Raw genomic sequence first — 13,353 nt, 5'->3', positions numbered from 1 at the left:
TACGCACCCTCCTGTTCGAGCACTCTCCATCGCCATGCTGAATTTTGCTGTGGGCCTGTTCACCACTAAGGAAGCCATCGTATCTGCCGTCGTGCATCTGTAGTTCTTCCTGCACGAAGGAACTTAACCGTTGTTCACTCGCAGGTCGGGAAAGGGTCGTGTTTATAAACCGGAACTCAACGTCAGTACCAGACGCCTACGCATTAAGACAAAAAGGGGCAGTACTATGGAACTATCCGAATGGAACGCAAATCGGTAGATACGGTGTAGATGTGCAGGGAATCAAAGGACTGCAATTTTACAAAAATTAGATGATTTATTCAATACGAAGAGGTTCACAGACGGAACAGGTCTATAACACCTCTGGCCCTTATGCATGCAGTTATTCGACTTGGCTTTGCCGGCCCTTGTGGCCGAGCGCTTCTAGGCGCTTCAGTCCAGAACCGCGCTGGTGCTACGTTCGCAGGTTCGAGCATAGATGGGTGTGATGTCCTTAGGTTAGTTACGTTTAAGTAGTTCTAAGTTCTAGGCGACTGATGACCTCAGATGTTAAGTCCCATGGTGCTCAGAGCCATTTGAGCTTGGCGTTAATTACGTTGTTGGATGTCATTCTGGGGCAAATCTTGCCCAGTTGGCGCGGTAGATCGTCAAAATTGCCACGTGGTTGGAGGGCCCTTCACTTGATCTAAAAGTTCTCGATTAGGATAGATAAGGCGACATTGCTGGCCAAGGTAGGGTTTGACAATCACGAAGACAAGGAGCAAAAACTCTTGCAGCGTACGGGAGTTATCCTGTTGAAATGTAAGCACTGGATGGCGGACCAACAAGTACAACAAAACGGGGTGCCGCAGATGACAACCACTTTGATTTTCATGTTATGAAATGAAGTGGAACCCCAGGCAATTACTCCTGATTCTCTGGCTGTACGACTTGCGAGAGCCCAGTTGCTACTCCACCGCTGTGCTTTTCATCTCTAGACATATCTTCGCCCGTTATCGGCTTTCAGTTCCAAGCGGGACTCACCACATAAGACAGTTGTACTCCAGTCAGTGAAACTCCAGGCCGAATGTGCCTGATAAATGGGCTTGTTGGTGTACAGATGTCAGCATCAGCGCGCGCAAGGGTCGCTTCGAGCTCAGCTCAATTTCGTTGAGCCACCTATTAATGGTCTTTGTGGTCAAACACCAGTTAACGTCGGATCAATGCTTGTGGCAAATCCGGAGCTCTGAATGCCTCCTTGACCATTGAACGGTCCTCATTTCTGCCATCTTTCTATGTCTTCCGGTTCCTACTTAAATTCGCATTCGGCCACAGTTCGCCGATTCCCGCCAGCACGGCCGTGGTGGCTGAGCGGTTCTAGGCGCTTCACAGGTTCGAATCCTGCCTCGGGCATGGATGTGTGTTATGTCCTTAGGTTAGTTAGGTTTAAGTTGTTCTAAGTTCTAGAGGACTGATGACCTCAGAAGTTAAGTCCCATAGTGCTCAGAGCCATTTGAACCATTTTTGAACCTGCCAGCATCGTTGAATAGTGGCATCGCTCCTGTTCAAATGTTGAACGATTTGCCGATTACTCCAAGTGACTTCTTTGAGCCCAACTACAACTCCTCTCTCAAATGCTGACATCAGTGTATATTGTTCACGCATCCGTCTGCGGGATATAGTTGCTGTCCAACTGAGTTCACAGAATTAAATTCGCAAAAAAAAATTTATGCACTTGTACCCTTGGCAGGTGCGCGATGAAATTGCGCTGTAGCGTCACACATTCGTTCATCGGCCGCCAAAATTTACAGTTTTTCTTTGGGACCTAAGAGAGTATCAATAATCAATATGTGAACAGTTCGCATAACCTTTAATGAAACACATCTCCCTCAACCGCATTTTAACTTGTAGTGACTCCGTCTCTAGCCCATGTGCGGATGTTAATTCGAGGTTGAAATTCTGACAGGACGTATGACAAGAGGACCCATAATAAACGACACGATTCTCGAAACACAGCTTCACATATCAGACAGGGACGAGCAATAACATATTCAGGAAGAGACTGTACCCAAAGCAACACTGACATAACACTGGCAAACAACAAACAGTTTACAAACGTCATCACTTGGATAGTTGATGTCAACGTGACAACAAATGACCACAATATAATAACCTTCGACCTGAAACAAGGCAGCAAGACGGTACACGAGGCAAAACCAAAGCACTACCTCTTTCACAAAGCAGATTGAAACAAGCCTCAATAAATTGTACAAGACTGTTACGTGAACAAGTGGTTCAAATTACTCTGAGCACTACGGCACCTAACATCTGAGGTCATCAGTCCCCTACACTTAGAACTACTTAAACCTAACCAACCTAAGGACATCACACACACCCATGCCCGAGGCAGGATTCGAACCTGCGACCGTAGCAGCCGCGGGGTTCCGGACGGAAGCGCCTAGAACCGTTCGACCCGACCTGAACAACTTTAGGGGAAGTACAGACTATGATATAATATGAACAAATTATACAGCACGCACGAAAACATACCAACAGCTTCGAATGTAAATCAGAAAAGAACACCATGCACAGACGATCTCACAAGACTAAAAAAGGACATTAGAATGAAACTAAAATTATACCAGAGAGCCTGAACGCATGATACTTGATACACATCGGCTGGCCAAGAACCTTCAAACGAAGGCTTTTTGACAACAAAAAACGTCGCTGGAACTGGATGGTGACAACACATACAGAAAAGATCATTTGTTTGGAACCATACAAGATAATAGCCGAAAAAATTTTAACCTCATTATTTGTTGGTGCGCTCTGGCAGAATGGCGGTATAATTTATGCTGAATAAAGTCCTCTCCGATGATGTCATTGACTCAGACGTACAACAACGAACGCACGCGGAGATCATCTATTTACTACGTACAACACAGCAACGCACCTGCCCGTGTGCGCATGAGGAAGTTGTGGTAGCTGTAACAGATACAAAGGACAAAAAAGCACCGGGTCCAGACGGGGTAAACTCAGACATAATCAAAAGAATAGCACTATAGCTCACCTCATTCTTAACAGAGCTAATAAACGGCGTCTTAAAGCGAGACAGGGTGCCTATAATTTGAAAAACCTCTAATGCATTAATCATCTAAAAATTGGCAGACAGAGATCCTTGAGACCCAAAAACATATTGACTAGTTTGGCTTGCAGTGTTTCAGAAGTCAAGACAATTGGAGGTGTTGCAGTCCCTCTATACCAGTCTCTTTGACTACTTCAGGGACAGAGTATTAGATTGGTGCGTGGGAAATCTGAAAGTAATTTTAAGAATTACACAAAGTTATCCTCAGGGGCCGAGCTGTAGACTTATCTTATAGGACATAACTGTTGAACCCCTACTGTATCTATGGGATGGGGATAATAGCACAGATGGGCTGTTCACGTTTGCATATGACGTACTAGTGGTAGTATCTGCAAACAACAGAGCTCGGCTAGAAGAGAAAGCCAGTGGCACACTGAACAAAATCTCTCGATGGTAGAGCGCAAACGAACTCTAATTTGCCGAGACAAAAAAACGTACACATTACTGAAGTGTCGACTGGGAAGGAATTCTTCGGTCAAAATTGGGGAAACAAACATAAAAAGAGCAATGGTACGTGCTATATAAGAGTGTACGTCGATCAAAGATTAAATTGTCATGAACACGTAGTAAGAACTACACACAGAGCAGCAAAAATACCGCATAAACTTGCAAAATTAAGCTCAGGGAAATACAGATTACTTTTATCAGTTACTCGAACATACCACGGGCACTATTCGAATCATTACATTATTTTGCAGCCGGTATATGGGCACACGGATGAATTCTCGTCACAAACAGGACAGCAATTAGGAGTGGGCAAAGGAGTGTCCTGCTTAAACTGCCAAGAATGTTCGGCACTACATCAGTAATAGCACTGTGAATGGTGCATGGAATGTACCCGACTGATATTACTGTCAGATACCGGGTTGCCACATACTGATTAAATGTGGACACAATAGACTAGATCAGACTGATAACCGGTGTATACATTAACAACAAGCACCAGTTTAATCTCTGGCAAGTGTAGAGCTAGCAAGATCAGCGATAAGGGATACAAACTCTATAAATTTTTTCCAGCATCTTGGAGCGCTTGAGACTGAGACAGGTCAGTTATAACCGCGGCGTGGTGCACTTCTCAACTGGACTTGGACCTTATGTCACGCACGGCATAAGTTTAACCCAGGCAGTTAATGGCGCATGTGGGGAATTAGGAACCTCAGAATAGACAATCCTATTCAACGAGAATTACAGAAACATCATAGGCACATCACAGATATACTGTATAACATATCCAGTAAATTCCAGATATGCAGAGCTATTAGGGACGTTGAGCAATGGAAGCATTCAAACAAATTAGCTGACGAAATTTACAAAGCAATTTGCAAACCATTGAAGGCTTATATTGGGGCACAGTTGTTTGTGGCACCGGAATAAGATAAGAATATTAATAAATTAAAATGAAACTAGTGTGGTATAAACGACGAATGTCTGTGATAGGCTTGACAATGCGGATTGGTGACTGTGCGCGACCGCAGATCCAAAGATACTGTTCTGCTTTATTGGAGTAAGAGAGCGCTTGGCGCACAGTTGTAGGTAGCTCTCTGTGAGGGAAAGACGATGGAGTAGGTAGTCTTTGGGGTGTGCTGTGTGCATCCACTAAGAGTTAGATTAATGTAGGTATGTCAAGAAGTCTTCATGCTAGTAAGGTAAAGATGTTCAATAATTATGATTTCTCTTTTTGCCAGCGCGTTAGTATAGATACGTTGGCTGATAATTTGTAATAGTTGAGTAACCCCAGAATGTACTAAACGGTTTTGATAAAAAAAGGGTAGTTAGATTATTCATTTTTGTAATACTTTTAAGATTCGTTAACAGAGCTATGTGTAATTTGATGATTTGCATTTATGTGGGATTAATGAAGTTAGATAATACTTGCTGTTTAAGTATCATTGTTTGTGAATCAGTTGTGAGTAATGTAACTTCAATTGTCAGATGTTTTTGAAAAGACATACTTAACTTGCATTATGATTTTCCTAAAAAAACTGACTGTTAGTAATTCACTATAACCAGTACCGCCTCCGACTCCAGGTCATATATTTTTCAAAGAAGTTGGATTTTCTTAAATGTGAATTTCATGTGCATTTAAAGTATTATGGCCAGCACTGCACACTGCTGAGCCTGTAGTTAGTATGTTTATACTTTTTTTAAATGATAGAAGACAATATACGCGTTCCACCGTTGCTGCTTTAGAGGTAAGACAATTTAATTTATTTGTTGTGTGCACAGGGACCAAAGTTATTAGTATTGAACAGGTCCTTAGGATTCAGTGCTTAAGGGGCTGAATAAATTTTGCAGTGACTGTATTTCTTTATTGGTATTGGGAGTTGCATTGCCCAATCAATTCGTGTAAAGTTTTGCTAACAATAACACAGAGTAAGCACAGCAGTTGCACTTAAAACACACAACACGACATTCGAGTTCAATACTCATTTCACAGATCAGACATTCATTCAACGTAATCGTAATCTTTCTCTTTCTTTTATTAAAGAACGTTGCAACCATACAGACGCACTAGCCCATGTAGAGAGCGAGTCTGTATGCAGAAAAACTACAGAATCTGTGGGGTGGAAAAAGAGGAAGAAGACACTCAAATATTAACTATTAACTCCAGAGACTTCGACAACATATACTGCGTGTAGCTACATTAGGATAAATTGAGATCGGCCATTGCTACTGAAAGGTCACTGTAAGGCAGTACACTGCTCAAAAGAATTAGGGGAACATGAGGGATTTTCGATGTAAGCCATACTCCATTGAGCTATAGTCGAGGACTGGGTATGTTATCAAATTATACATTTGTCTTTCACAATTTAAGTATACAACAAAACATGATCGTTCATTCACCTAACAAGGACTGAAACGTCTGACAGGTGTCGGGAACCAAGTGGAAATCGTCATTCATCCCGTCGTCTCCAGTGATTTTCATTGGGCCTTGAGAGCTTCAGTAACATGTATGCCTTCCATGAGCGTTTATCACCACCCGACAACTACGTGTCATGCTCTGTATAAGTCTACGATGATCATCCTGTTGTATCCGTTCCTATTTATCACCGCACGGCAGTACGTGTCATGCTCCATGCAAGTCTGCGGAGGTCACCCTATCTACCCGTTCCCATTCTTCTATGAGAGCCCTTGAGAGCTTTTGGAGTCTGTGGCGGAACGGGACGAAAACGATGGGGCTTAGGTCGGGACTCACCGCTGGCCATTCCATCACTTCAGTATCCAGGCTTCGTAGAACATGCTTGCTGATGCCTGCCACATGGGCTCAGGCAGTATAGTGAATGAGAAGGACCACCATACTATGCAGCAATCAGCACATGTTAGACGTAATGCCTGGCCATAACACGGCCACGGACAACGACAAGATCCGCACAGCTTTCAACACTGATGTCTCCCCGCATCTTCACACAACCTAGGCCGAATCTGTCGATCCCCTGGACGACTTTTGGCACGCTCATCAGTGTCTCTTCACAGACGAAAGCGGCGACCACCTTGCGTTAGAAAAAATCTGGAGTCGTCTGTGAATAACAAATGGTTCAAATCGCTCTGAGCACTATGAGACTTAACTGCTGAGGTCATCGAATCTCCTAGAACTTAGAACTACTTAAACGTAACTACTCTAAGGACATCACACACGAACATGCCCGAGGCAGGATTCGAACCTGCGAGCGTAGCGGTCGCGCGGTTCCAGACTGTAGGGCCTGGAACCGCTCGGCCACCCCGGCCGGCTATGAATAACACGTTTCGCCAGTGATGAAGTTCCAGTTGACATGGGAACAGCAGAACTGAAGATAGGCTGCGAGATATTGTCTTGTCAAGCAGGATACGCGAATAGCTCGTACCAGTGCTGATAACGTCCTTTCTCTTCATCTGTTCCTCACAGTCATACCGGAGGAAGCGGCTTCAGTGGCCCTTCAAATATCGTTTTGCTGTGCTGTGACTGTAGTCGTACGATGCCGCAACGCAGAGACGGCCAGATATCTCTCTTCACGTGGGGTAGCAATGGGTCAGCGACTTCATCAAACTTGTCTTGCGTACTGAGCTGTCTCCCTGTGCTGTGTCCGCAACCTATGGATGGCAGATGGAGAGACATTGGGATCCGCAGCCACACTGCAGAAAGTCCATCCTTCTCGAATCAAACAAACTGTCCTTGCAACTTGCATTGCATTAAGATGTTACACTACACGTGCTTCGTTGAATACAGAGTCCAGAAACGACAGCTACCGTCTGTGTGCCTCACTAGAGAACACAGGGCCAGCGGTGCTCACTCCCCTGTGAGTGGTCGCTTGATACAGTAATGTAAAACACAGCCGAGAGATGACGAATGACTTTAGTTGTTGCATACATCGAAAGCGGTGATTTATGCGTGCAATAAGACCACAGATATTACCCGTATCAAAATAGACTTAACGTACTGGACGCTGATAAACATGTATTCGTAATGATTTTGAGCAGTGCAGTATTTATAACAGTGCCGATGTATTATTACCAAAGACACCATAAAGTTGAACATAATCTTAGTTCTACGTATATTATAGGCAACAAACTAGATATAGTGTAATCAAATTACCCTACCACCAACACTTAATCAAGTATGGTTATGGGAGTCAACTGCTCGATAACAAATATCGAGATATTCACCTGCAGACATCAGTACAACGGCTACAATACCTATCATTTGACCTGTTTTCTTTTTGTTCACCTCTAAATTTTCAAACGATTTATTTATATTTGCACTTCACAGAACTGTTGTTTTATTTAAAATAAGTAATGATTTTTTTAACAAAAAGAAAAAGAAATGGCCTGAAGCGGACAACCATAAGTTTGGGATAGATGGTGGCCGGATTTGGCTCGGCAGACAAACGCAGCGGCGAAAACGACCCACCATGAGAAATCAGGCCGTCGGTGTCAAACCGAGCAGCAAGTGAAAGAAAAAGTCTCCAGGCTATTGCTCGATGTTACTCTGGTCACCCTGTGATATCTGCTATTCACGATCTTCTCCTTGACCTTAGTCGTACTACTTGCCCAGTTGTTTTTCCTTAGGTCGCCTGTCGTATGGGTGTCCCAGTGAGAGTACTGGACGACTATAATAATAATAAAGTACCCTCCGGGTACGAGGATGGTTTTACAACTTTTTGTTCCATTATCGCTCGCAGGACTTCACGCCTCATCTCAGAAGTACTCCAGTACACACACAATCGATAGTTTCAAGAAAAAGAAGAAGACATAAAACAAGCAGGGATCAGTACTGAAATGATAAATGAAAGAAACAAATTCAGAAACAAAATTATGAACACGAAATTTAAATAAAAGAAAGGAAGAAAATAGGCAAAATATGGACAGAGCAAAGGAAACACAGCCTAAGAACGACGATGTTCTCGGAAGAGAAAAAGCAGAAGGAAGCAAGGAAAAAATGAATTAACATGAAATATTCACGGTAATCAATGTCCTAGAGGCAAAAATGTGTAATAATGGGCAACAATAATGCTGTGGTGAAAGGGAAGTTGTCGAAGTTGAGAGATTATAGGAGACTGAAAAAGACTTCGACAAAATTTCTAGTTGATGAATGGTAACTAGCTTTTAATGAAGAAGAACGCAACATAATCCGAATGAGCTGGAAAAAGAAAACCCATAATTTTCGGGTACACCGTTAGTAGCGTCCTGCTGGAGGCAGTCACGTCATTTAAATATCTCGGCATAACGTTGCAGTGCGATATGAAATAGAAAGAGCGTGTAAGGACTGCTGTAGGTAAGGGGAATGGCAGACTCCGTTTTATTGGGAGAATTTTAGGAAACTGCGGTTCATCTCTGAAGGAGCCCATGCATAGTCCTCTCGAGCGAACTAATCTTGAGTAGTGCTCGAATGTTTGGGATCCGCACCAAATCGGATTAAGGTAGACATCGAAGCAATTCAGATTCGAGCTGCTAAATTTGTCATCGATTGGTTCGACCAACACGCAAGTTTTAAGGAAATGCTTCGAGAACTCAAATGGGAATTCCTAGAATGAAGGCAACGTTCTTATCAAGGAATATTATTGCGAAAATTGAGAGAATCGGAGTTTGAAGTTGACTGCAGAGCGATTCCACTGCCAACAACATACATTGCGCGTAAGTATCACGAAAATAAGATCGACAAATGATCGCTCACATGAGACATATAGTCGATTGTTCCTCGTGCTGTTTGCAAGTGGAACGGGAAAGGAAGTGACCAGCATTGGTACAGGGCACCCTCCGCTATGCAGCTTGTTGTTGCTTACGGAATTTGTGTGTAGCTGTAGATGCTGTTCTGGATACTTCATTACGTTTGAGCTTAGAATATGTTCTAACAGTCTACAACAAAGATACAACGGAAAAGACTGATACGTTACGCATAATTACTGTTCATAAACGAAAAACAAAATTCACTTTACGAGAGCTTGTGTTAATACGGAACATAGTCTGGTAACAGCAGCCTAGTAACTGTAAATTCTCGCACGAATACGGCGTGAGGTAAAGGAGCAGCTCCGCCTCCATGACGTAAAAAGGTTCCCAGCTGCAGTCGATGTAGCCATAAATATTTTGTCGCCTTTTTGATCGATAAGAGCTTCACTTCTGGATTGGTCGGATCCGCCACCCCCCCCCCCCCCCCATCCCCCCCACTCAAATGTCAGCTACTGCTCGACAGCAGCAGAAAACTGTAAGCGTGACCATGTGTAGCATCTCCGATAGAATTTCGGAATCTTAGCTCCATATTAAACTTCTTATACGAGAAATAAAAATGGTAGTGTTACTAAAAATTATTATGGCAATTTCGAATTAATTTGATGAGGTACTTTCAAATACAGGCACAGTAGGCCTTCATTACAGAAGTAACACCTTTTATAAGATATTTGTATAACGCACTATACTGAGGGTCTCCATTATGGACAAACCGAAATTTTTGAGAAATTTGACGAAACCGTTCGACCGCGTATGTGCGTGATTGTCCATCAAGTGTAGAGCAGAAGATTGATTGGTAAATCAGATAAGTAAGTGACCTGAGTATAAGAAATACACAGCCAGTCACAAACTGAGTGACAGACGTATGACGCGTTGAGCGTTTTTGTTCTAAGTGGAGGGATTGCAGTTGCTGGCAAATATTCTCGGTTATTTCCTCGTGGTCCGTGAGAGCTCTTCGTTCCTGAAGTTTCGGCCAGAGTTGTGCTCCAGGCTCCTCTGACTCAATCAGCAAGACCCAGCGGAACGACGGGCACTTCTGCAAATATCCAACGCTGCTCTGGATGGAACATCAGAAAAAAAGTTCATCTAAGGTAATCTGTCGTGAAGGCCTTCATGGTATCATGAAGTGTCTGTGTTACTGTGTGAGTCCTGACGTAATGAAATGATCGTATCGCGTAAGTGGCCGGAGTCTCCACCTGGGGAAGTTTGGCCGCTGAGTTGGAAATTTTTTCGGGTGAGCCACATTGGTGAAATGATGATGATAATACAAGTCTCCCAGAGGAGAGCGTCTTCGGCGCGGTCGGGAAAGAACCTGGGTGCGCTGCATGGCGGACAGACGCGCTGACAACTCAGCTCAAGGAGCGCAGTACACTACTTTCTTTATTTTATTTTAATTTCTTTTTTTTTGAGTCATTAGTCTTATGGCTGGTTTGAGCGGCCCGCCACGAATCCCTCTCCTGTGCCAATGTCCTTATCTCAGAGTAGCACGTGCAACCTACATCCTCAATCGTTTGCTGGATGTATTCCAATCTCTGTGTTCCTCTTTAGTTGCCCTTTTTGCCCGTGTTAATCTGTTTTTATGTCTTATTGCTCCGTGCGTCGTGGGTTATTTTGCAGCCCCCGTAGCTTCGTGATCGCCAATCCTGATGTTAAGTTTCTTGTTGTTTTCACTTCTACAGCTTGGGCCAAATAAAAGTGGCAGCGTTAACGGAAGAGTAAAAGACCCACCGTTATTTCCAACAGGATTGGGCAACTGCCCATACTACCGGCCGAACCTTGGAGCATATTTACACAATATTCCCGCCTGACAGAGTTGTTAGCAGAGTCAGTCTGGCCGTGGCTTTTTTAAGCCACCCACGTCACCTGATCTGTCAGTGTGTGATTACTTTCCTTGGGGTGTATCGCAACAACCCTCGTACTCTTCAAGAACTGCAGCGGAACAGTTCAGATAAGACCGCAGCAATTTCAGCAGTCGCGCTTCGATTCACTTTCAGCAACTTGGTGACCACGGCACAAAAGTTACGAGAAACGAATGGTGATAACTTTCAACATCTGCTATAGTCTGGTTAGTACGGTATTTCATTTCCTCTTCTATGTCTGTTAGTACCCTGGTGAACTTTGCTCTCCGGGCCCCTTTTATTTGCCCACTCCGTTCTACTTCTCAGTGCTTTTGTCTTTGTTCGATTTTCCCTCAGTATTCTGTGCTCACTAGACTGTTCATTCCATTCAGCAGATCCTGTAATTCTTCTTCACTTACACTGAGAATACCAATGTCATCAGCGAATCTTATCAAAGACATACGTTCACCACGAATTTTATTTCCACTCTTAAACCTTTCTTTCACTTCTTTCATCGCATCTTCGATATCTAGGTTGAACAGTTGTGGGTGCAAGACTACATCCCTGCTGTACACCCTTTTTAATCCATCACTTCGTTTTAGGTCCTCCAGCCCTATTGTTCTCTTTTGGCTCTTGTAGATATTGTATGTTACTCGTCTTTCCCTATAGCTTAACCCTATTTTTCTAAGAATTTCGAACATCTTGCACCATTTCCATTTTCTTCCTGGTTGACAGATCCTACCAACGTGTATTGATTTTTCGTTAGTCTTGCTTCCTTTATCAACCGGAGCTTCATAAGAGTATTTCTGGTGCCTCTACCTATCCTAAGCCCAACTGATGGTCATCTAACACATCCTCTGTTTTATTTTCCGTTCTTCTGTATATTATTCCTGTCAGCTGCCTGGATGCATGAGCTGTTAAGATAATTGTGCTATAATTGTCCCACTTCTCAGCTCTTGCAATATTGGGAATTGTATGGATGTTGTTTTACCGAAAGTCTGATGGTACATCGCCAATCTCGTAGATTCTACACGCCAGCATGAATAGTCTTTTTGTTGCCACTTCTCCCAACTATTTTATAAATTCAAATGGAATGTTATCTATTCCTTCTGCCTTATTCACTCCTTAAGTCTTCCAAAGCTCTATTAAATTCTGATTCTAATACTGAATTCTATGTCTCTTCTATATTGACTATTGTTTCTTCTCCTATCACATCATCAGAAAAATCTTCCCCATCCTAGACGCTTTCAATGTACTCTTTCCACCTATCCGCTCTCTCCTCTGCATTTAACTGCGTAATTCCTGGAGTTCCCGTTGCACTCTTTATGCTACCACCTTAACTTTTATTTTCACGGAATGTTTTTTGACATCCCTATAGGCTGAGCCGCTCGTTCCGATAATCATTTATTTTTTCGATCTCTTCACATTTTTCATGCAGCCAATTCACTTCGGCTTCCTTGCATTTCCTATTTATTTCATTCTTAAGTGGCTTGTATTTCCGTATTCCTGAACATTTGTAGTTTACCTTCTTTCACCAGTCAACTGAAGTATTTCTTTTGTTCCTCATGGTTCCTTCGAGGTTACCTTCTTTGCACCAATGTTTCTCTTTCCATCTTCTGTGATTGCCCTTTTTAGAGATCTCCATTCCTTTTCAGCTGAACTGCCTAGAATGCAGTTCATTACCAAAGCATCTATGCAGCCTCAGTGAACCAGAAGCACATCTCATCATTCCCTGGTTATTCCGTATCCCACTTCTTTGCGCATTGATTCTTCCTAACTTGTCTCTTGAACTTCACTTCATCGGCGGCCGCGGTGGCCGGGCGGCTCTAGGCGCTTCAGTCCGGAACCGCGCTGCTGCTACGGTCGCAAGTTCGAATCCTGCCTCGGACATGGATGTGTGTGATGTCCTTAGGTTGGTTAGGTTCAAGTAGTTTAAGTCTAGGGGAATCATCTCCTCAGATGTTAAGTCCCATAGTGCTCAGGGCCATCTGAACCATACTCTTCATCACTACTAAATTGTGATATGAATTTATATCTGCATATGACGTCGTTTTCATTGCTTAACATACGAGAGGAGCTACTTCGAACACCAAAATGTAATTGAAATATTTCAGAAGGTGTAGCTACAAACTGGCTTGACGTTATAGACAGTTGCAGTGATCATGATGTCATGCTAGCGACGATAGTTGCTGA

At 43.2% G+C, this 13,353-nt stretch overlaps 1 protein-coding gene across 2 annotated transcripts in view; it reads left to right on the top strand.

Moving 5' to 3' along the window:
- LOC126266778 (hexosaminidase D-like) overlaps nt 1-13,353 on the top strand; it is a 903,571-nt gene that overhangs the window by 771,677 nt on the left and 118,541 nt on the right. The gene's annotated exons all lie outside the window — the stretch shown is intronic.

Source organism: Schistocerca gregaria, chromosome 4 (genome assembly GCF_023897955.1).
Source record: "Schistocerca gregaria isolate iqSchGreg1 chromosome 4, iqSchGreg1.2, whole genome shotgun sequence".
In the NCBI taxonomy this organism is placed as follows: Eukaryota; Metazoa; Arthropoda; class Insecta; order Orthoptera; family Acrididae; genus Schistocerca; species Schistocerca gregaria.
This window is presented reverse-complemented; position numbering and strand designations above follow the sequence as displayed.